This window comes from Nuphar pumila, chromosome 7, assembly GCF_984573655.1.
Source record: "Nuphar pumila chromosome 7, dmNupPumi1.hap1.1, whole genome shotgun sequence".
Taxonomy (NCBI): Eukaryota; Viridiplantae; Streptophyta; class Magnoliopsida; order Nymphaeales; family Nymphaeaceae; genus Nuphar; species Nuphar pumila.
The window spans coordinates 38894054-38917311 of record NC_143255.1 but is presented as its reverse complement, the minus strand read 5'-3'; positions in this window follow the sequence as shown (position 1 = coordinate 38917311).

Here is a 23258-nt window from a genome sequence, read left to right as displayed (position 1 = left end):
ATATCCGTCAGTGAACATGAAGGCTTGATTTTCAATGCATATAGCATTCAATACGGCAATTGTACCTAATAGGCAAAAATGAATTTTGACAATGAAGAAAAGTAAAGCAGCAGATAGCTTAGGCCATATGGCAAAGGACCCCGGTATCGAACTCCAACTTCCTTTAACTTGAAAGTCTTATGAATTCACATGTGTGGAGCCCTTGTGAGCAATGGACATCCTAGGTTGCTAAAAAATGTTAGCAATGGAGAGGGATCGGTTTCACAAATTAAGCAAGATATTAAGGATGACCGTTGAATGCTACTAATTCGTCGCATTATGTGAGATTCAGAACATAATACTGAAAGGTCCAAGTTCAAACCCATTCCAGTGGTTATTAAGTACAAAAGAACTCAGAAAAAACAAACAAAGAAAGCTTCACAAAAATTTCTTGTCTATGATGATTTATAGATGAAGTCAATGGTGTCATAAAATTTGTAGTCTTTAAAGTAGAAAAGACATGTGAACACAGTATTAAATTGAAGTCCAACATAATATAGTTCCTAAACTATTTAGACCTGAACAATTAACATTGTGATGCTTCCAGGTGCATAATGTCAATGCTCCGTAGAGAATTAACCAAAATGGTATAGGGATCCTTTGGGAAATAGCTAACCTTGTTTTTTTACGTGGCAGTCCAAAGCCATGTCGCCTTATTCTTCAAAGTTGATGGTAGTCATGCATGTTTTTGGCGCCGCAAATATTGTAGTTGGTAAAATCTCGGCAAGGGAAACTGTATAGATTTTGAAAAATCTGGTTTCTCACGAAAATATCGGTACGGATAAAAATACAAAAACATAGAAATCATGTAAATAATTATAAAAAAATTGTTTGTTCACGCTAATGTTGCAAATAAAACGTGATATTTTCAAAGTGAGATATTTTGAAATTATCACTTTTTGGTATCTAGCTCGACAAGATCGTCATATCATAGGTTGGCAGAAGTAAATTTACAATACCAAGTGTATCCATTAAATGACAATCGCAATCCATCATATAGCAAAAGCACATGAACACGTGAGAGAGGGGGAGAGGGAGGGAGAGAAGCTGCCATGATAAACCTGATGACGAGAAGACACCAATGATGAAATGGAAGGTCATTAACAATAATAGTAAGAAGAAGGCCATGTTAACACAACTTTACCTGAGCCAAGAGCATTATGAACCAAGAGTATGAAGATAAAACAACAGCCAATCCTTGAGTCCATCTCTCCAGGCCCTTCTCAAGTGATGCAAAATATGCACCGTCGGTTTATTATTTAAACCATTGAGAGCCCATATGGTCTTCAAATCATCCATTGTTTGTTTTGTCGTCCTTGGCTTTTCCTTGAGAGAGAGAGAGAGTTAGCTTGGGTGGAAAAGGAACGTAGGAATAATAAGACTTTCAAAGGTGGGGGGCGGGAGGGGGAGTTGGGGGAGACACGCAACGTTGAAGCAGCACAAAAGGAATGTGTGCAGAACCTTAATGGAGTGAAGAGAAAGGAAGCAAAAGAATGACCAAATGATCTGTTGATAAATATTGTTTGGTTAACAGAAAGGATTTTGTAGTTTGATGCCCTTCTCTTTTTCCACCATTACTTTTCTTTGTTTTGCTTTTCTTCTTTTCACTGTGGATTTTGTGAATAAAAGTTAAAGTTAGAAGGAACGTACAGCAGTGGCTGTCTACCCAGAGATCTAGTGGACCTGTTTCCAGTAACGAATTGAGAGAGCGAGAGAGAGAGAGAGATGGAATCAGATGATGGCGATTTTCAATACCCACCGCCCATCCTGGTGGATCAGGGGCCGGATCTATGCCAAATACCCCAAAAAGAAAATTGTGTTTTCTTGTGAATAGCGGTTGATCCAGGCAGCTAGCCTTTTGTAATAAATTAGTTTCAAGTCACCCAACCTTAGGCCCTGTTTGGAATCTGGTAGCTGGGACGGAATCATGTGCGTTTATGCATTTGAAGAAGTGGCAGCTGCTAGGGGTGGCAATCGGGTCGGGTTGGCGGGTCATCATACCTCAACCCGAACCCGACCCATTTATTAAACGGGTCGGCTGTGGCAAACACAAACCCGGCCCATTTATTAAATGGGTAACCCAACACGACCTGCCAACCCGTTTAACGAACTGGTTGGGTCGGGTAAACGGGTTGGCAGGTTAACGGGTCAGGTTGGAGGGTCGAGTTGGCGGGCAGGTTGGCGGGTTGACCCGCCCGCCTAACCCGTTTATTAAACGGGTCAGCCAGGTTGGCGGGTTGGCATACCCCTAACACGAACCCGACCCGTTTAATAAACGGGTTAGGCGGGTCAACCCGTTTATTAAACGGGTTCATTTTTGCCCAACCCGAACCCGCCTAAGAGGCGGGTTGGCGGGTCGGGTTGGCAGGTCATGTCAGGTTTTGCCACCCCTAACAGCTGCAAAGGAAAAAGGGCTTCACTTCTCATCCCGATTGCATAAACTCCCATCCCAGCTACCAGATTCCAAACGGAACCACAAGGTAGTTTGACCAAGATTTCACCTTCGGAACACCAAATGCATAAACGCCCATCCCTGCTACCAGATTCCAAACAGGCCCTTACATTTGATTTAGATTCCAAGAATGGGTCAAACCCAGACATAATTAAGGCTTACTTGAGCCTTAACTAAGTTTGAATGAAATGAGGGTGGTTTAAACCCAGGTTAAACCAGTTCCATCATGCATAGTTAAAGGGGTGGCCATCGGGCCAGGCTGCCCGTCGGGGTTTGGGTACCCGGTCCGAATAAAGTCGGGCTGGGCCTGGCCCGGTTAGATAATTGGGTCGTGTCCATGAGAAAAATGCACAGGGCCCAACAAGTCCGACCCATTAACTGGGTCTGGCTTAAAGGGCCCCCGAGCCCAATTCTAACTGATCGTGCCGGGCTCGGGCATCAATACGGGTTGGGCCTGTCAGGCCCTAATCAGGCTGCACCTGCTCAGCCCGATGTCCACACCTATGCTTAGTAATTGTCAAAGTTGCACTGCTAGATGAAAAATCAACTCCTTAGAGTTGGCTAGTTTCCTCAATTACATGAAATAGTTTACATGTGCCCGTACTTCAAAAACAATTGAATTTTAATTGATAAAACAGTTTTTTTTTGAAAGAATTAATTGATGCAACAGTTAATAAGAGGGACTAGGTAAACTGGAAGCATCCTATGATTCCTATCTGACTACAGATATGGCATACTATCATTAATGCCAAATATTTTACCATACAACCATGTATCTTTACCCAAAATTATCATGTGTGTACTAAGAGAGCCGAAAGAAACATTACTAAGGCGGGGATCAACAAGTTGAGCATGCTAAAAACAAAAACAACGGACCCAAAACAAAGGGTCAAAAGCACGAAGGCAAAACATAAAAATAGAAGAACACAGAGATCAGACAGGGTCTTGAGGAAGAGAAGGCGGCTGAAGGGGTTGGATAACATGATAAGAGAGACAGAATTGCGTACACATCAGCCAAGATGCAATGGACGAGGTTATTGAAAGCAACCAAAATTTGACGAAAGATCACATTGTTGCGAGTCATCCACACAACCCACTAAGAAGTAAGAAGCCAAGTTCTCCAGATTAACCGCCACCGCTTGCAACTACGAACCTGCGGTGGACCCCACAGAAGGTTGAGCACAAAGGATTTCTGTCTCACGATTACTCCAGGTTGATTCCACGTACTTTTAAAGAGATCCACAAAGATTGGGCAGGCCCAAAACAGATGGTAGGTGGATTCTTCTGCCGCTTGGCAATGGTTGCACCTACTCGGATACCGAAAACCCACCTTCTTAAGGAAGTTGTCTGTATGTACCCTATCGTGTAAAATTAACCAGGCTAAGAACCGAGAGCGGGGAGTTGGCCCATTTGCCCATAAAAGACGCTCAGGAAGCCAGTCATCCCCAAGAGGAAGAAGAAACCGATACAAAGTTTTGATGCACAAACCGCCGCTAGGCGCAATTGCCCATTGTAAAAATTGCGCGTGAGAACCAGGATCACCATCTTGCATGAGGACGAAAGACATGTCCTTAAGCCACATGCAACGCAAGTGCGAAATATGAAACCTGTGGGAACGACGGATATAATGGATCGACTCAAGGGAACCGTACTTAGCATGGAAAAAAGGAGCACACGGTTTGCCTGTATGGTGCGCCATCCAACATTGTTTCACGATGAGAGCAATACTCCTTAGTCTGGGAGCGAAGATCCCCAGACCAGTCATACCCCTTGGTAACACCAATGAGTTCCATCCAACCAGGTGGCGCTTAGTCCGAAGGTGGTAACCAGACCAAAGAAAATCCGCCATCAAACTGGAGAACTTCTTCTCCACACCCTTAAGCATCAGAAACATAGACATGAAAAATTCTGGGATAGAGGATAAGATGTGCCTAATAAGAGTAAGCCGACTGGCGATGGAAAGGTAGGAAGCCTACTAGGAAGAAATTTTTGTCTGAACTTTTTGGATAGTGGCACTCCAAGCAGCTGAGGGGATGCACTTTATTTGTAAAGGGAGACCGAGATAGAAAATAGGTAAATCTGAAGTTGCACAACTAAAAATCTGTTATCTGGTGGCCAACAAGAAAGATGGGGCATTGAACATGGACATGCAGCATTTACTGTCATTAAGGGATAAACGCGATAGAGAGAGATGAAAGTGTTATAGGATCGAGGCAACAAGCACTAGAGGGGGGGTGAATAGTGTTTTTAAATATCATCTTTGAAATTTTGAAGGATTTTGAGATTCGCAAAGCAATCACACAAAGAACACAACAATTTATCCTAGTTCGGTCTTTCAGACCTACATCCAGACCCCAAGCAAAACCGGCTTGAGATTTTCACTATCAACCATATGTAAACACATGAACATACGTACCAAATCCGGTCTCACTTTCAGTAACAAACCTACTGAAAGCAAACAAGTCCTTTAAACCAAGGAGTCATTTCCTTTTACAGAAAAATGAAATAATCAACTTACAATCAACCTACGAGCCCTTCTTATGAATGCAAATGAAATGCAATTGACTTTTGAGGTTGTTGAAATACTCAACTCACAAATTCACTGTCTATCAAAAGAATTTGAGTGAAAAACTGGAGTGAAAATATCAAGTGAGTGAGAAAATGAATACTTGAATGAAGAGGAGTGAAAAACAAAGAATTCGATCTTTGTAATTTAATACAATTCGATGTTTTTGAGTGTGGAATGCACTCATATTTATAGTTGAAAGATTCTATACGTTGAGGGTATGAAAGAGTGTCAAAACAGTTCATTTTAAATGATCAAAATGTTTGAAAAATGAAAAAACACACCTTTTAAAAGTTTTAGGAAAAACGATAAAATTAGTCGACTGGAACAGTAGTTAGTCGACTGAAATCAAATATTAGCAGACTGACAGTTATTTTCGGTCGACTAATGTGTTTAACATAGCCGTTTAAAAATCTAAAGTTTTGAAACTTAGTCGACTAAAGAAAAAGTTAGTCGACTGATAATATCATCAGTAGACTAAAAAATCTTTCAGTCGACTGCTGCTAAAGTTTTTGAAAACACACATTCTGTCTGGTCGACTAAGAGTCAATTAGTCGACTAATTCAGAAAATTGATGTTTTAGCTTTGAAAAATTAGCGCGAGAAAGTTGGTCGACTGATAAACATGAAAAATTAAGTAAAGAGTTTTCTAAATTAATTTTCATGAAGGGTTCTTTTAGAAAAGTTTTTCTAAAGACTTTTTAGGTGAAATGCAATCAAAATATGCACTCTAAGTAAGGCTCTTACAAGAATCTAAGACATTTAATAAATTTTAAATTTGCACACTAGTCTTCATAGATTCTTCATCGAATTCTTCAATTCTTGTCATCTTTCTTCATTGCCTTAGCTGAAATGCAGTTGATTCACTTGTTCATCATCAAAACCTTGTACTTGAAGTATCATGTGCGACTTCATTGTCGTAACAAGAGAGAGAGAGAAAAAACTGAAAGATGAGCTTAAATCTCAGCATCTGTTGCACGAAAGCGTGGTCGAAAAGGATCATGTCGTGAGCATAGGTTAGAATATGATGGGGGAATTCTTGGATGCCGATGTGATCGATTATGCCTTTATCTGCTACCCTCTTGAACAACACCACGAGGCCCTTAATGATGGCGTTAAATAACAAAGGAGAGAGAGGGCAGCCTTGCCGAATACCGCGCCCAAGCTTGAACTACCTACCGCTTGCTCCATTAAGCTTAATTAAAGAGTGAGCATTTAATACCAGCTCGCGTACCTATCGAGAGAATCGATGATCAATACCGAAGTTGGTAAGCATGTGAAATAAGAAAGGCCAATGGACCGAGTCGAAGACTTTATGGAAGTCGAGCTTGAGAGAGAAAAAATGTTGACCGCTGATATTCAAAGAGTGAATAACTTTCGATGCCAAGATGAATAAGTGATGAATCCACCTGTGGGGGATAAAAGCAAACTGGGAGTCTGAGGAGATTTGAGCAGCGACGACTCTGAGCCTATTGGCCAAAACCTTAGCAATAATGTGGTAGAGCGCACTCATAACCGAAATCTGATGGAACCTCAAGATATCAGAGGCTGTCACCACTACAACAAAGCAGTAGATTAGCGACGACCACATTCCGTCGCTACACATGTTAGCGATGGATTAGCGACAACGAGGCGATGGTATGCTTACGTCGCGAATATTTCGACGCTAACTGGCGACGTAATTATTCCGTCGCCAGGTCCGTCGCTAATTGCGACAGACTAACGAGCGCTATATTTCGTCGCCAATCCGCCGGGACTAAACGGCGACCACGGCTTGGCGACGGATTTACTTCCATCGCTATGCCGTCGCTAGATTTATATGAATAGCGACGGATGGTTTCGTCGCAAACACGAAAAAAAATTAAAAAAAATTTATTTGAAAATTAAATACCGAGAACTGTACAATTTATATTTCCTGTACAATTTATATTTCCTGTAAATAAAAAACAAACCACAAAAAAATTCACATAACAAGAATCTACAACAATTAATCGTTCCACCTTAAAATTAACAAGTTTAATTATTTACAATTCAACAATTACAATTAGGAAACATAAAAAAATAGAACTTCTTCAACACAGTTCTCTAATCATCGCCAAGATTTTATGCGTCTTCTTGTTCATTGTCTTTATCTGTCCCTTCAGCTCCACTACGCTGATTATCGCTAGCAGCCTACACAAGAAAAGAACAGTCAGTATTGATAAACAAAATATAATGAAATAAATTACACACTATATGTGGTTCTATCATGTGCTCATGTGTGATCTAAGGCAATAAAAAAACTCTATATGTGATTCTATCATGCTCATATGTGCTCTAAGGCAGACAAAAAGTTATATATATATGTGATTCTATCATGCTCATATGTGTGCTAAGGCAGTCAAAAAATTGAATATGTGATTATAGCATGTTCATATGTATTCTAAGGCAGCTAGAAAAACTCTATATGTGATTCTACCATGCTCAGATGTGCTTTAAGGCAATCAAAAAACTATATATGTGATTCGATCATGCTTGTATGTGTGCTAAGGCAGTCAAAAAATTGAATATGTGATTATAGCATGCTCATATGTGCTCTAAGGCAGGCAAAGCAAAAAAATTTATATGTGATTCTATCATAAAAGATATATGTTCTAAGGCAGTAAAAAAACTCTATATGTGATTTGTGCATGCTCATATGTGTTTTAAGGTAGTCAAAAAACTGAATATGTGATTATAACATGCTCATATGTGTTCTTAGGCAGTCAAAAAACTGAATATGTGATTATAGCATGCTCATATGTGCTCTAAGGCAGGCAAAAAAACTTTATATGTGATTATAGCATGCTCATATGTGCTCTAAGGCAATAAAAAAACTCCATATGTGATTCTATCATGCTCATATGTGCTCTAAGGCAATAAAAAAACTCTATATGTGATTCTATCATGCTCATATGTGTGCTAAGGCAGTCAAAAAACTGAATATGTGATTATAACATGCTCATATGTGTTCTTAGGCAGTCAAAAAACTGAATATGTGATTATAGCATGCTCATATGTGTTCTAATGCAGTCAAAAAAACTTTATATGTGATTCTATCATGCTCATATGTGTTCTTAGGCAGTCAAAAAACTGAATATGTGATTATAACATGCTCATATGTGCTCTAAGGCAGGCAAAAAATTTTATATGTGATTATAGCATGCTCATATGTGGTCTAAGGCAATAAAAAAAACTATATATGTTATTATAGCATGCTCATATGTGCTCTAAGGCAGGCAAAAAACTCTATATGTGATTCTATCATGCTCATATGTGCTCTAAGGCAGGCAAAAAGTTATATATGTGATTCGATTATGCTCACATGTGTTCTAAGGCAGGCAAAAAAACTTTATATGTGATTATAGCATGCTCATATGTGCTCTAAGGCAATAAAAAAACTCTATATGTTATTATAGCATGCTCATATGTGCTCTAAGGCAATAAAAAAACTCTATATGTTATTATAGCATGCTCATATGTGTGCTAAGGCAGTCAAAAAACTGAATATGTGATTATAATATGCTCATATGTGTTCTTAGGCAGTCAAAAAACTGAATATGCGATTATAGCATGCTTATATACATTCTAATGCAGTCAAAAAAACTTTATATGTGATTCTATCATGCTCATATGTGTTCTTAGGCAGGCAAAAAAACTTTATGTGATTATAACATGCTCATATGTGCTCTAAGGCAATAAAAAAAGTCTATATGTTATTATAGCATGCTCATATGTGCTCTAAGGCAATCAAAAAACTGAATATGTGATTATAACATGCTCATATGTGTTTTTAGGCAGGCAAAAAGTTATATATGTGATTCAATTATGCTCATATGTGTTCTAAGGCAGACAAAAAACTGAATATGTGATTATACCTGAGAGGGACCTGGAATCGAAGATCCCCTTTTCAGAACAGCGGCCTTGATCTCATTTCAGAGAAAGGGGGCGATAGTGTATTGGAAGTAGTTATTCAGTGATTCATTAACGATCTGGCGTACATCATCACCGGAAAGAATAGTCGGCTGCTTGGAGCTTATGTCGGCGCAAGAAGTCGGTGAGCCGTAACTGGAAGAACCAATAACTGGTGAAGTGTTCATATTACTCCCAAACCCGAACACGTGACCTTTTTTGGGTTCACCTGCTGCAGTCACCCATGCTGTAGGATCAAATGATGGATGCTGAGTAGCGTCATCACCATATCGCTCTACCATCTGTTGCTCATATGCCTCCTACAAAATAATGTTTAAAGTATTAATAATTAATGATAACATTATGATAACTTGCATATATATTGCAATGATTATTAATAGAATTAATACATACCGTTGTCGTTCTCCCCTTCACTGATACGAAGACTCCCGTGGTCTTCCATTTATGTGTTTCAACAAACACATCCTTATATGGTACACTGTCTCCTTTTTCTGCTTCCTGCGAAGTTAAATAACAAAAGATTTAGTACACAAGTTTGCAACAATACTTATAAAATTAATATTATATATTAATGAGTTATCATTTTCTTCAGGTGGCTCCCAAATGTCCTAGATTCACCTGTGTGTAGATGAGCTTCGGGCATCTTCGATCGATTTTGTGCAGCCTTCGCAGAGCGATTTCTAAATGCATCTCCCGCCCACTTATCGCACATTTTATCCCAGTAATCTCTCCTGATAGTAATAGGATCATGGCCCTTCCACAGTAATGGATCATCTACTACGCCAGATGCTTTTTTTGCTGTAGTCTTCATAATGTGCAGCATGTCTGCAAATCGATTGACAGCCACCTTCTGCCACACCTTCCTTGCATCATTTTCTTCCACCGTAGTTGCGAAGCGATTCGAAGCCTACAAATATTTTCAGAAAGTTAGTAGACATTGCTTAAATAAACTAAATATGAAACACATTAACTATGAGGAACAACTGTATACCATGAATGAGGACCACAATCTGTCTAACACCTCCTTTGGGTACTCTTTCCATTGAGCAACTGGTCCTGGTAGATGTTGAAGAAGTGAATTCCTAATCTCCCGTACTACTTCTTGTGGCTCAAACCTCGTGCTGCACATGAATTGTTACACAGTAAATATCAATATAAAATATTTAAAAGATATGCAATAATTGAAAACAAAATACTTACGGTCGATTATCGATATACACTATTCGAATGAGTCTTCTTGTGCCAGCCTGAGAAGACCCTGTTTCCTGTGTTGGCTGTTGACTTGTGTGATCAACTGGTGTAGGTGGGTCGTGTACAGGCACAACATCATCTGTAAAAAAGTACATTAGAAATTCTCAGAATGCGCATTTGAACTAATCAATCATCCAATTAGTTATATGATATACCTATCACAGAAGCCCGTGAAGATGAAGGCTGGGCCTGGCTACTATTGGATGAGCGACCATTATAACCTCTATGAACCATATTCTAACAAATAACATATGTCATACAATACATTCAAATAATTCACATCAAGTATTACAATGCATTCAAGTCATTCACATCAAGCATTGCAATGCATTTAAATCATTCGCATCAAGTATTACAATGCATTCAAATAATTCAAATCATTCACATCAAGTATTGCAATAATTCAAATCATTCGTTGCATAAATTATAATATATTCAAATAATTGAAATCATTCACATCAAGTATTACAATGCATTCAACTCATTCGTATCAAGTATTACAATACATTCAAATAAATTTTTTAATCATTCACACCAAGTATTGCAATACAACTCACATCAAGTACTGCAATGCATTTAAATAGAGGTTTGTAGTATAAGATTTTGCTCACTAGCTTGAGAATTCTTCCTCGTCACTAGTTTGACTTTCTTCTTCTTCTTTTTCTTCTTCTTCTTCTTCTTCATTGTTTGCCCATCCACTTGGTACATCATTTGGATCACATTCCTCTATGAATGTTTCATCGGCCAATAGAGATATGACATGCATATCATGCGCAACATCGTGACCATAAGCGAAGTCATAGACATCATCTGATTGATAGTAATCGCTGTCTTCAGCTAACTCATCTTCCTGTAACTGATCATACTCGGGGTATAGTTTGGACTTCACCTTGCAAACTGCCCACCATTCATTTCTATCTGACTTTTTTATACTCGGATATGAAGTATAATAAACTTGTTGAGCTTGCGAGGCTAATATGAATGGTTCATATGTTCCAAACCTGGATTTATGATTCACCTCCACAATGCCTGAAGCTTTGTTGAGTCTTGTTGCAGTTGGATCAAACCAATGACACTTGAATATCGTAACCTTGTTATTCATGCCTAAGTAAGTCAACTCCATTATTTCCTCTATAACACCGTAGTAATCATGTTCATTTTCACCGTAGCTGCTACCCTTGACACACACGCCACTATTTATCGTTGATTTGTTTATACCGTAGTCTTTTGTATGGAATCGATAACCATTTACGATATACCCGTTGTAGCATTGCACAACTTTGGTCGGACCATTTTCTAAATCACATATTCCTTGATCTTTAACATCACCATGGCGAACCTACGCACAGACATAAACAATGATTGTGATCACGATTAATTAAGTAACTTAGTGTTGTTTATAAGTACAAAATTTATGTTAGCTTCTTTACCAACTGTTTCAACCACTCCACAAACTTAGTTTCACGTTCTTTTTGTACTTGTGGCTCATCAGCATCTCTAAGTAAATCATAAAATCTACTAGCTGCATCGTTTGGTGATTCTTCATCTACGACAGTTCTTACATCACTAGAACTCATAGCAGAACCCAGTTCTGTTCCTGCGGCATCAAATATCAAATTCGTATATGGATTATCGTGCACCACATTCACCCGTGCATCAAAATCGTTTCTAAATTCTTCTCCATGAAACGTCCAGTTCTGATAATCACTCACAAAACCCTTCCTGTATAGGTGATGTCTAACGCCATGAGGTTCTACAAATCGATTATTCTTAAAATTGTCAACACCATCCATATATTCATGCGATAACTCATTGTTCACTATCTTACGGTACATCCATTCACGGTTTGCAGTCATTTTGTCGTATGATGTTACAAATAGTATCCTAATATTTTCATGTGCAAACTATTCATGACACGATACATTCATTTGAAGCATGCTTTCAGTATACAATTTCACATGGAAGACATAATCAAATTGAAAGTAACTACATGTAAGCATGGATACAATCACATTAAACATTGCAATACATCGAAATAATTCATATCAAACAAATCTCAAACATGTACCTGCAGCAAACACACTTCAATATCCCACTAACTGCTACCATGCCTAGCATGAACTCCGTACTCCAAAAATAAGAACACTTCCATATTCATACATTAAAATCATGCTCAACATGATCTCCGAACTCCAACAAAGCAGTCCTAGATATCAACAACTAAGTGAGTGTGTGAACAATAAAGTGTTACATTTAATAAATTAAATAACATGTGATGCGCTTGCATCACTTACTCACCACGGGTATTTACCCGATTTGCATTGTTTTTGTCACTTACTTACCACGGGTGGCGGGGCACAAACGAGTTCCGTTGAGAAATCTGCACAAAAAAAATAATGTTTTAACAATAAAATCAACAAAATTATGAAAAACCAAAATAAATAAATAAAAAAGAGGGGATAAAAGCAACCAAAGCAGCAACAAATAGACAAAAAGTATAGAAGATACATAGGAAATCCCAAATTCAAAAGGACACAAAGGACAACACGTTAAAATCTTGCAAATTGCGTATCTACTGACAAAGGCAAGGTTCAATAAACAAACAAGCAATCATGTCCCCTTGCTTATTGGGAATGGGTAGTTGTAGCCAACTCTGTTACTTTATTAATTTCAAGGTTTCATGTCAACCGCACCCTTTGACATTGGTAAAATGGCAAAGCGGGCAAAACATACGAGTGGCCATAGAAGGAAAGCAATACACTTCATTGCATGCAACTAAATAAAGAAATGATCAATAAATATAAACATATAATCCACTTGTGACAAAAGGCTTAAATACCCTTCAGCACAAAATAATTGCAAGCATGCATGTCAAGCAAAAGAAGAAACATGAGACCTATCAACACTCCCCTCCCTTGTATAATTAAAGGATATTTGTCAAAGAGGATCGAAACGGTAACATGCAACCCAGTGATGGACCTGGTGAACTAAATTCAGATGAAGAGTAGTATAAGCAGATGATGCCATCTCAAAATGCCCACTGTTCTCATGACAGATATCATTGCTGACAAAGAAAAACGAGAGTCACAGTACTGCAGCAAAGAAACAGAAAAAGGTTTTACAATCTGTAATAATAGAATTGAAGGTCATAAAAGTAAACTCCAGTACTGTCAGGGAAATGTGCAGGCACTTCGACAGGAGGCATCAACATCACTCTCGTAATAATAATGTGCTCAACATACAATAGATGAACACGAAAGTGCAAAGTATTAACATAATTTGTGATCAATCACAGGTAAAACCTAATTTAACAACAGCAGACTGATATACTCAAACTAAGCACGATGATCACGTTTAAAGCCGTAAGAGAACCCAACGATAGAAGAAGATCACCAAGGAGACTCAAATAATCCAAGATAAGCACGTCCTTTTACAATCATCATCTAAAAAGACATTCTCGTTTCTCAATAATGAACTTAGAATCACGAGCACCAACTAGCAACAACCCGAGTATAATTTCAACCCAACCGGGGTCGACCCCCTGCCGGACATGACAAGGGGTTGACCCCCTGCCGGGGTTGACCCCCGGCCGGACACGGCAGGGGGTCGACCCCCTATCGGGGTCGACCGCCTGGCGGAGTCGACCCCCTGCCGGAAAACGCAGGGGGTCGACCCCCAATCCATTTAACGTTGGGGCCCGGAAATACCTGCGATTGCTACGGGCGACGGCGGCGAAAGGTTGACAGAAATTGACTTTTGACGAACGGTGGGGGCCGGCAGAGAGGTCGACGGGATGGATAGGGCGGCCGAAGGAAGAGGGCGGCAGGAGGGAGAGGGCGGCGGGCGGGAGCAGCGAAAGAAAAAAGGAAAAAGAGGGCTGGGATTAGGGGTAATGCGACATTTCGCGACGGATTAATTTCGTCGCTAAGCCATCGTAATTCAAAAAACGAAAAAGGCGACAGAAAATATTTCATCGCCTAGGCCGTCGCTATTTTGCGACGGAATTTTAGCCGTCGCAATTCCGTCGTTAACTGCTGTATTTATTGCGACAAAATATTCTCTCGCACAATCCATCGCTAAGTAGCGACAGATTTGGCGAGGGAATATAATCTGTCGCTAGTTTCGTAAAATTCTCCAATTATAGCGACGGATGCATTTCTCCCGTTAATCTGTCGCTAAGTAGCGACGGATTAACGCTATCGCTAAATTCCGTCGCTAATCAACTATTTTTTTGTAGTGCACGTCCTTCAAGATGAGAGAGACAATGGTTAAGTGTGTATGAACCGACAACTGACAGTTGCAATGGAACTCAACGAAGACATTGATAACGTGATGCTGAATGCAAGACCAAAAGATACAGAAGAAATCTACGAGAAAGTCGTCGTAGCTAGGAGCTTTCCATCCTAAAGGATTGTTGATAGCTGAAATGATTTCAACTTCAGCGAACTTAGATTGCATAGCTTTGACTTGAGATTGATCAATAGCCCATACGAGAAGAGGGTCAATAGTGCCATCGGCGGAGGTCTGGGCAACATAAAGGGTCTTGAAATAGTGAGAAACCGCGGGAAGTACATTGTCGGTGGAGTAGCTGACTCCCTTAATGAAAATAGTGTGTATGGAGAGAGAGAGAGAGAGAGAGAGAGAGAAAGAGAGAGAGAGAGAGGCCAAATCAGATAAATTACTGAATTAGTAACCTATGCGGGTTCTAAGCTCTTGTTAATTCATCTGACGTGTTAGAGAAGAATCCCTACATTATGTTTATGGCTGCCATTTTTACGTACAATAGTTTTCTATGCATTAGAAACAAAGCCCTTCTGATTGGGAGACTTTGTGTGGCAAGAATGATTGCAGTATTTGTGATTTAAGTTATCAATGAATTAAGGAACCAACGGCTAGGGTTGGGCATTGTGCCTGCCCAGGCCCATTTAGAGCTGGGCCCGTTGGGCTTTAAGTGCGGCTCGGTTCTTAATGGGCTCGGGTTTAAAAAGCAGTCCATGACCCAGCCCATTGGTCCAATGGGCTAATTTGAAGTGGGATGGGCCAAGACCAAACCCTAATTAGTGCAACTAATTAGGTAAATAATAAATAACTAACAAGTTTTCATGAAATTAATTAATTATTTATTTAGTTTTCATAAAATTAACAAGTGGAGTAAGAGTACTTTGGTGCCTCTATATAAAAGATTGCACAAACTATCGTGGTATAAAACTCATGAGTGATACTATGAAACTTTGGGAGAGGATGATTGAGTCTAGGTTGAGGAAGGTTGTCATGATATCGGAGAATCAATTTGGTTTTATACCTGGAAGATCAACTATGGAAGCTATACATCTTCTTAGACAACTTATCGAGAGAAATAGAGAGAGGAATAAAGATTTGCATATGGTTTTTATTGATTTAGAGAAGGCATACGATAGAGTACCTAGGGACGTTCTCTGGTGGACAATGATGAAGAAAGGTGTTTCTCTCAAGTACATTAAAATAATTAAAGATATGTATGAAGGAGTAGTAACCAATGTCCGCATTTGTGGAGGGGTGACAACCAATTTTCCTATAACGGTTGGGTTACATCAAGGATCTGCTTTAAGCCCTTTCCTATTTGTTATAGTGATGGATGAGCTTACGAGATCAATTCAAGAAAATGTGTCGTGGTGTATGTTGTTTGTTGATGATATTATTTTGATTGATGAGTCTAGAGTTGGGGTTAATGCTAAGTTAGAATTATGGAGACAAACATTGGAAGCAAGAGGTTTTAAGTTGAGTAAGAGTAAGACAGAATACATGGAATGTCGGTTTAATAAGCAACGAAGTAATGATGAGAGTGTAGTGAAGCTTTGTGAGCAAGAAATACCGGTGGATGATTGTTTCAAATATTTGGGATCTATCATTCAAAAGTATGGAGAAATTGCTGGAGATGTAAATCATAGGATAAAGGTTGGGTGGATGAAATGGAAAAGTGCAACTGGAGTGTTGTGCGATCGTAGAATGCCATTGCGGTTGAAGGGAAAGTTTTATAGGACGACTATTAGGCCTGCTTTACTATATGGTACGGAATGTTGGGCTGCCAAGAGACATCATATTCAAAAAATGAGTGTAGCTGAGATGCGTATGCTGAGATGGATGTGTGGAAATACAATAAAAGATAAGATTTGGAATGAGGAGATACATAAGAAGGTAGGCGTTGCACCCATTGAAAATAAGATGAGAGAGAATCATTTACGGTGGTTTGGACATATTCGGCGAAGGCCTAATGATGCTTCAGTTAGAAGGATGGAGAAATGGGAAAATATATTAGTTAAAAGAGGTCGGGGTAGGCCTAGGAAGACATGGATGGAGGTGATAGGAAAGAATATGAATGCTTTGAACCTCACCAAGGACATGGCATTGGATAGAAATGATTGGAGGAGAAGGATTCATGTGGAAGACCCATAATGATTTTCTTTTTTGGTTCATATCACCGACCCTAATTATTTTGGGATGAAGGCGTAGTTGTTGTTGTTGTTGTTGTTTGTTGTTGTCATAAAATTAACGCAACTAATTAGGTAAATAATAATAGTTATCAAGTTATTATGAAATTATTTAATTATTTAATTTTTATATTACTAATCATTAATAAATAGCACAGGCCAGTCAGACCAGCCCGGTAGCTCGCGGGCCAATCCAAACCCAACCCACGTATATAACAGGCCAGATTTCGGCCTGGTAGCTAACGGGCCCAGGCCTAGGGCCTTGACACAAACCCGACACCATGGCGGGTCGGGTTGGCTTGGCCCATTGGGCCACCTGATCCGTTGCCCACCCCTACCTGCAGTCTAAATTCCCTGAGTGCTTATTAAAAAAATAAAAAGGAACTAAAGCCTAAAAATCTGCAATCAAATGCATAATCATTCATGTTAATCATACCAATGCAATGAAGCCATCCCTAGCCATAACATCACCCTAATAGAATATCAACTCAGACCGAGGTGTAAAAACATGTTTCTATGGGTCATCAAAATTTTCAGCATTGTGAGCCATTGATTTTTGAAGCCCTTCACATATGTAAGGTTAGATTTACAAATAAAAAAGATGTTTTCTACTATATTGTCCATACAATTTGACTAGCAAAAAATTTCCCATTTAAGACTAATCTCGTTATAATCAGTTTTGACACAAGAAACTTGATTTAGAAAGAAATAAAATGTTTGTTATGTTGTTTGTACATTATATATATATATATATATATTGAGAGAGAGAGAGAGAGAGGTAGCTGCCTACCACTCACCTGGCTAGACAACAGTGTAAGTGTGCTGAGTGTCCATTGTGCATGCGTCGCACGTTGAATAGGTCAAAAGCAGCACTAAAGCCTTTAACAATGCTTTTGAAGGACCACTAATTTTTTTTAGAGCGTGAGACATGCGCACACCATCCATCACACACTTTAGTGGCACTGCTAAAATGATTTTTTTATTGCATCGGACGCACACACGTTGTCCATCAAGTGCATGGTGGACAACATGCGTGCGTTAACCGCTGTCTACCTAAAAAGGTGGGTAGGTAGCTTGTAAAACCCAAGATTTTTCTTGATAATTAAAATGAATAAATGATGAATTATTGGTGCATTCATGACTATAATCGCGAATCCTTGATTTTCTTGAAATTCTTAATTTTCTTGATATTCTTAATTTTCTTGATTTTGATTAATTATGAACCTTTGTCTCAAGTTATGAAGATTATTTCAAGAATAATTGAAAAAGCTAAAATATGTGAACTAAACAAGAAAATAAATGATTTGTATATTTTTAGATTATGAATTTTGAAATTGAATTCGAATTTAATAAATATATCTAAAATGTTATAATTAGATTTGAGTTTGATTCAAATATAAATTAAGACTTAATTGAATGTTAAATTAAGGTTGAAAAAAATAATAAATTATATTTTTGTTGAAATTAAATCTATGATTTTAAATTTAGTTCAAAAGTCATACATGTGATTCTTTAGGGTATTTCTAATAAATAAATAATAACTTTTTTACAAAAAAGAAGCTTAAAAATAGAAATTAGCCAGTGAATTTAACTAATGATATTTAAATCAAATCCAATTAAGTTGAATATAATCCATAACATTTAGATCAATTAAAGGATAGATTATATGAGATATAACTCAGGATATTTTGAGTCATATATCATTGGATTTGACCTATAGAGTTTGACACTCCGAAAAAATGTTATTATTGTTTTGACCAAATTGTTTTTAGCCGATCAGTGACTCATCTATTAAATCAGAGTTGACCTTGACGTTTCTCATTTCGAGGGCATCAAAATTGACTATTTACAAGCCCAAATTGGTATTGATTTGAGTATTTTATCAGCGATCGAAGTTCAAGCTTAATTATGGGTCAAAAATTAACGTTTTTTGATATCTACTAAATTTGCTTGCTAATCTGTGTGTGTATGATTAAATCTAATACCACTACGATGATATACATTTTAAGAGCTATCAAATTAACTATTTAAACGTTCAATTTTGATGAGTCTTTGGGTCTGTAGGCCTCTCGAAAGATTACCATATCACTAGAACCCAAGCCAAGGTAAAAAGTCTCTACTTTTCTTTTATAACTTAAGTAATTTCAAAATTTAATTAATTAGGTCTCATAATTTATTTTTTATTTTATTAATAAAAAAATTAATAAATATTAACTTCTTATATTAGAGATGAGACTCTTGTCTAAGCCCATCTATAAATAGAGGTCCTCATGAGAAGGATTAATAAGGTTAGTTTTCTCTTTTCTCTTCCCCACATCCCTTAGAGCCTTCCCTTCTATTTCTTGGGTTTAAAAAAGGCCTTCACATGATTCTAGAGGGTGTTTAAGGCTCTTCTCTAGCTGGTAGAAGGTGCAGACCGGTCAGATCATGCAAAAAGAACCGTCAGATCCTACGAAAAACATTTTTGCGATAAGAGGTAGGTGATTTATGCTTTTCTTGCAAGAACAAAATTCTTGGCATGAATTTTAATGAATTTTCACGAGTTTAGACCATGATCAGACCCTCCTAATCATGGGTTTGACTCAGATCTAAAGATCCATGAAAAAAGAATATTTTCCTAAAAAGAAAACCTTCTTTGAAATCGGTTTTTTCATAAAAAAATAGTTTCTTAGAAAAGAAATCTGTAAAATTTGTAAATACTTGAATTATGCTATGATTTTCTTATAAGTATTGATTTGTATTGGTAGGATATGGTGTTGTAGACATTCTGTATTTTTTTTTATAAATTTCTATGGTTAAAATCTTGAGATATTTTGATTTTGGTAATATCAGTTTTTTTAGAAAAGAAATCAGTAAATTTAAAAAGAATATAGGTTTCATGGTTAGATTCATGCAATATTCGATAGTTTTTGATAGATTATGATTAGGTAGATATTATATGATTTTTGTAGATTTTTATGAATTCTTAGTTCATGTATATTACATGTTATAGTTAATTTATTTGTATTTTACTGAAATTATTCTTGAGACAATAAAGCATATGCAAGATGGGCATATTTTTCTGGCCAAAAGGCTGAGAAAAAATATAATTTATCTTAGATAGAATATGTCAGATCTACTTATATATTTTATTGTAGTTTTTATTTTAAAATTATGCAAGAAAATCATGGATGTACAGATTCGGGTGGCTCAGTTTGGCCCGATCCGAATGCATAGACCCAGAATTACAGTTTTCTAGCCAGACCTCCGACCAGTAAAACATTCGTATCTTTCTCGTTCAGAGAAGTTTTGATGAACCGTTTATTGCGTTGGAAAGCTAACAAAATTTTGCATCTAGTATAAAATTTTGGGCTCTGTTCATGGATTGAGCACAACTCTGTGATAGTCGGAACAAAATATGGTATGTCTGTAGTAAAACATTCATAACTCTCTCATACAGAAGAATTTTCATGAACGGTTTACGACTACGGAAATCTGATAAAATTTTATGCATACTGTGAAAATATCAACTCTATTCATCGAACATAAATTTTTTTGTGAACTCTATAACAGTCAAACAGAGTTAAAGATTTTGTTAATCAAGAACGAACTTTAGACCAAAGGTCGACATATGCATTGTTTGCATATTTTTTATGCAAATTTCTTTGTTTCAAACATCATGCATTATGTGGAGTTATGTAGGTATGATGTTATGCAGAAGTATGCCTAAGATATGAATTGCTAATAAATGGTTAGGCATGATACCTAATAAAGCCTACACATTAAGATGAAGGATCAAAGGGTCTAATAATTACAAGTTTATGTTTACATTTCGAATATTGTGTTGGTTGTATGTATGTGCATGTTATGATGATGATGATATGTATGTTTCAATGATGTGGGTGTTCAAATTCATGTTCTTTTTTGCATTGGTCATATACATGCATATGTGCTAACTGAAGCATGAAAATGAATAAGATTTTTATCTACTCATATGCTCAAGTTTATGTTACAAGTATGATTAAGTGAATATTTCAATGCTTTATAAGAATTCATCTATTTCCCATAAAGTGGCACAAGTTTTGATGTTGCATGAAAAATATGTATGTAATCAAGTAATCATGTGACATTAAAACTCAAGATACTTGCTAGGAGAGTGGCTAGTGGTACAAAACTTCATGGAGCAAGTATGTTTTGGGCACAGAAGGTTGCTCCTCCCTTCTCACAATTTTATAGAGAAACCTCTGCATTAGACTGCACTATAGAGGGCAAGGTACTCATGAGAAAAACCGATGCATCAGGTTGAAAGGTGTTGGGAATCTCTATTGTATTAATGTTCCTCACTCTGTCCTGGTGAATGGGCTTGGCCAGGCTAAACCTACCTCTTATGTAAAACACTGCCTGAGCCATAGTCTTGATCTGGGAATCTAAGCCTGTGTCGTATCAGAAGGGCTAAGAAGTGATAACTTAAGATGTATATGCATTAGTCAGGCATCACATGCATCATTTAAAAAAAAAAATTTAATTAAAGATAAAAATTTATGCATGCATTGAAGGCCTTCAGCATATGATAAGTCATGCATATTAACTGCCCATGCATATTAACTGCTCATGCATTTTAACTTCTTAAAATGTATGAATTCATGCTCTCTTATTTAATTTGGTTGATTGAATAAGTATGACTAGTTGTGTAATTGTTTTAGTTAATTCTAAATGCTAAACTATAAAATTTCTACTGAAATTCCTGCTTTGTATTTCTATCTTACAAGTTTAGTATATCTCACTCTATTGAGACATGTTTTGTCTGACCCTATATGGTTTAATATTTTTCAGGTAATGAGGAGTAGCTTATATGCGAAGGCGGGAGGTTGTGACGGGGACTGAGCCTACCTTTCCTTTGCATTTATAAGATTTCTAGACACTGATTTATTATTTGATTATTATGTCAATAGATAAAAGTAATTAATATTTTGAATGATTGTAGATCTTGATTCATTTTATGCATGTCGTGATCTATTTCTTTTAAGTTCCCATAATCGTATGGTTATACATGAATATGAACTGTAGCATGCCAACTTTTAGACCCGATGTATTTTTCTGCTGTTATATGTAAAAATATTTAAAAGTATTTAAAAAAAATCCACCATTTTTTAGGTTATAAAAATTGGTGTGTTACAACTTGGTATTTGAGCCTAAGAAAAGAATGGCTCAAAGCTCGTCCAACTGACCACCATCGCTGTAAGTATATTTCATTTTAGTTTAGTTTGATGATATGTTATGCTTAAAAACTGTTTCCTTTATTGATAGTTGCAAAATTAGAACATAGATGTTATAGGAGTCGAATCTTTCTTTTCTTTGTTCTAATCGTGAAAACCGATCGTAGACAGGTAAGATTTACATAGCTGATGTTTTTACACCCTTAGAGCATGTATGATTGAAGTATTTTGATTTTTAGCAACTTTTAATATGTTCTTGATCTGTTCTACATGTTTTCTTGGTGGACGAAATCGTTTCTTGAATCCAAAAATACAAATATTGTATTTTTTTCCAAAAATGATTTTGAGAAACATGCAAAATTAGGGCTTTGTTCTTATTTTGTATTAGATCTAATCACAGTATGATTATTTATCTTGTTATTCATGTATTAACTTATATTAAGTTAGATCAAACAAAAAATAATCAGATTCTAAAGGTTTTATAATCTTAAAAAGAGTTTTTACAAAACCATTTTCTGAAAAACCTAAAGGTATGATATCTGATAAATTTTTTTTGACCTGTTTCAGAAAAAAATCAATAACTCTATGAATACCTATCCAAAAAATCTAAATAAAATCACTACGATCATCTACACATCTTGATCTTGAATTTAGAATCTAGTTTTACTCATTTTGGATCGGTATTAATATAGATATGTCTATTTTAACAGATTTCCAATTTTTGGCTCTAGGATGATTTTGACCTATATTTGATAAATATTATAAACACCTATAAAAAATGACTCCAAATATTTTATAAAATTTTTGAGTGAATCTTAATACCTAATATCAGATTATTTAAAAAGGATTTTGTTAAAAACATTCTAAAAAAAATTGAAGAAATACTTTAATCTAATTAAAATCTTGCAGATTACAGATTCTGGACCAAAACTCTATCAGAATAAGGTTTTATAAAAGTTTTTTAATTATTTGTGTATTTATTATTTTTTCTAACGGTTTGTTGGGTTGTATTCTTGACAGATATAGGTAACCATAGTAAAAATATCACAATTTTATCAGAGTTCTGTTATTCTAAACAATTTTATAAAATTAGGTTATTAGAGATCCAAATTTGTCCCAAAAACTTATACTTATTTTTATTTAGCAACATGTTAGAGACTTATGATTTTAATATATTTCTGATATGTATTTCGTATTATTAGTTATTAAATATCATATTGCATTATGATTAATGAGTTAGTCATGTGAGAAGATCTGATTGGGATGTTTATGTGAATCGTATGTGTAATACATTACTCTTTCTGCATTATCCTACAAATATATTATTCTAATTGATTC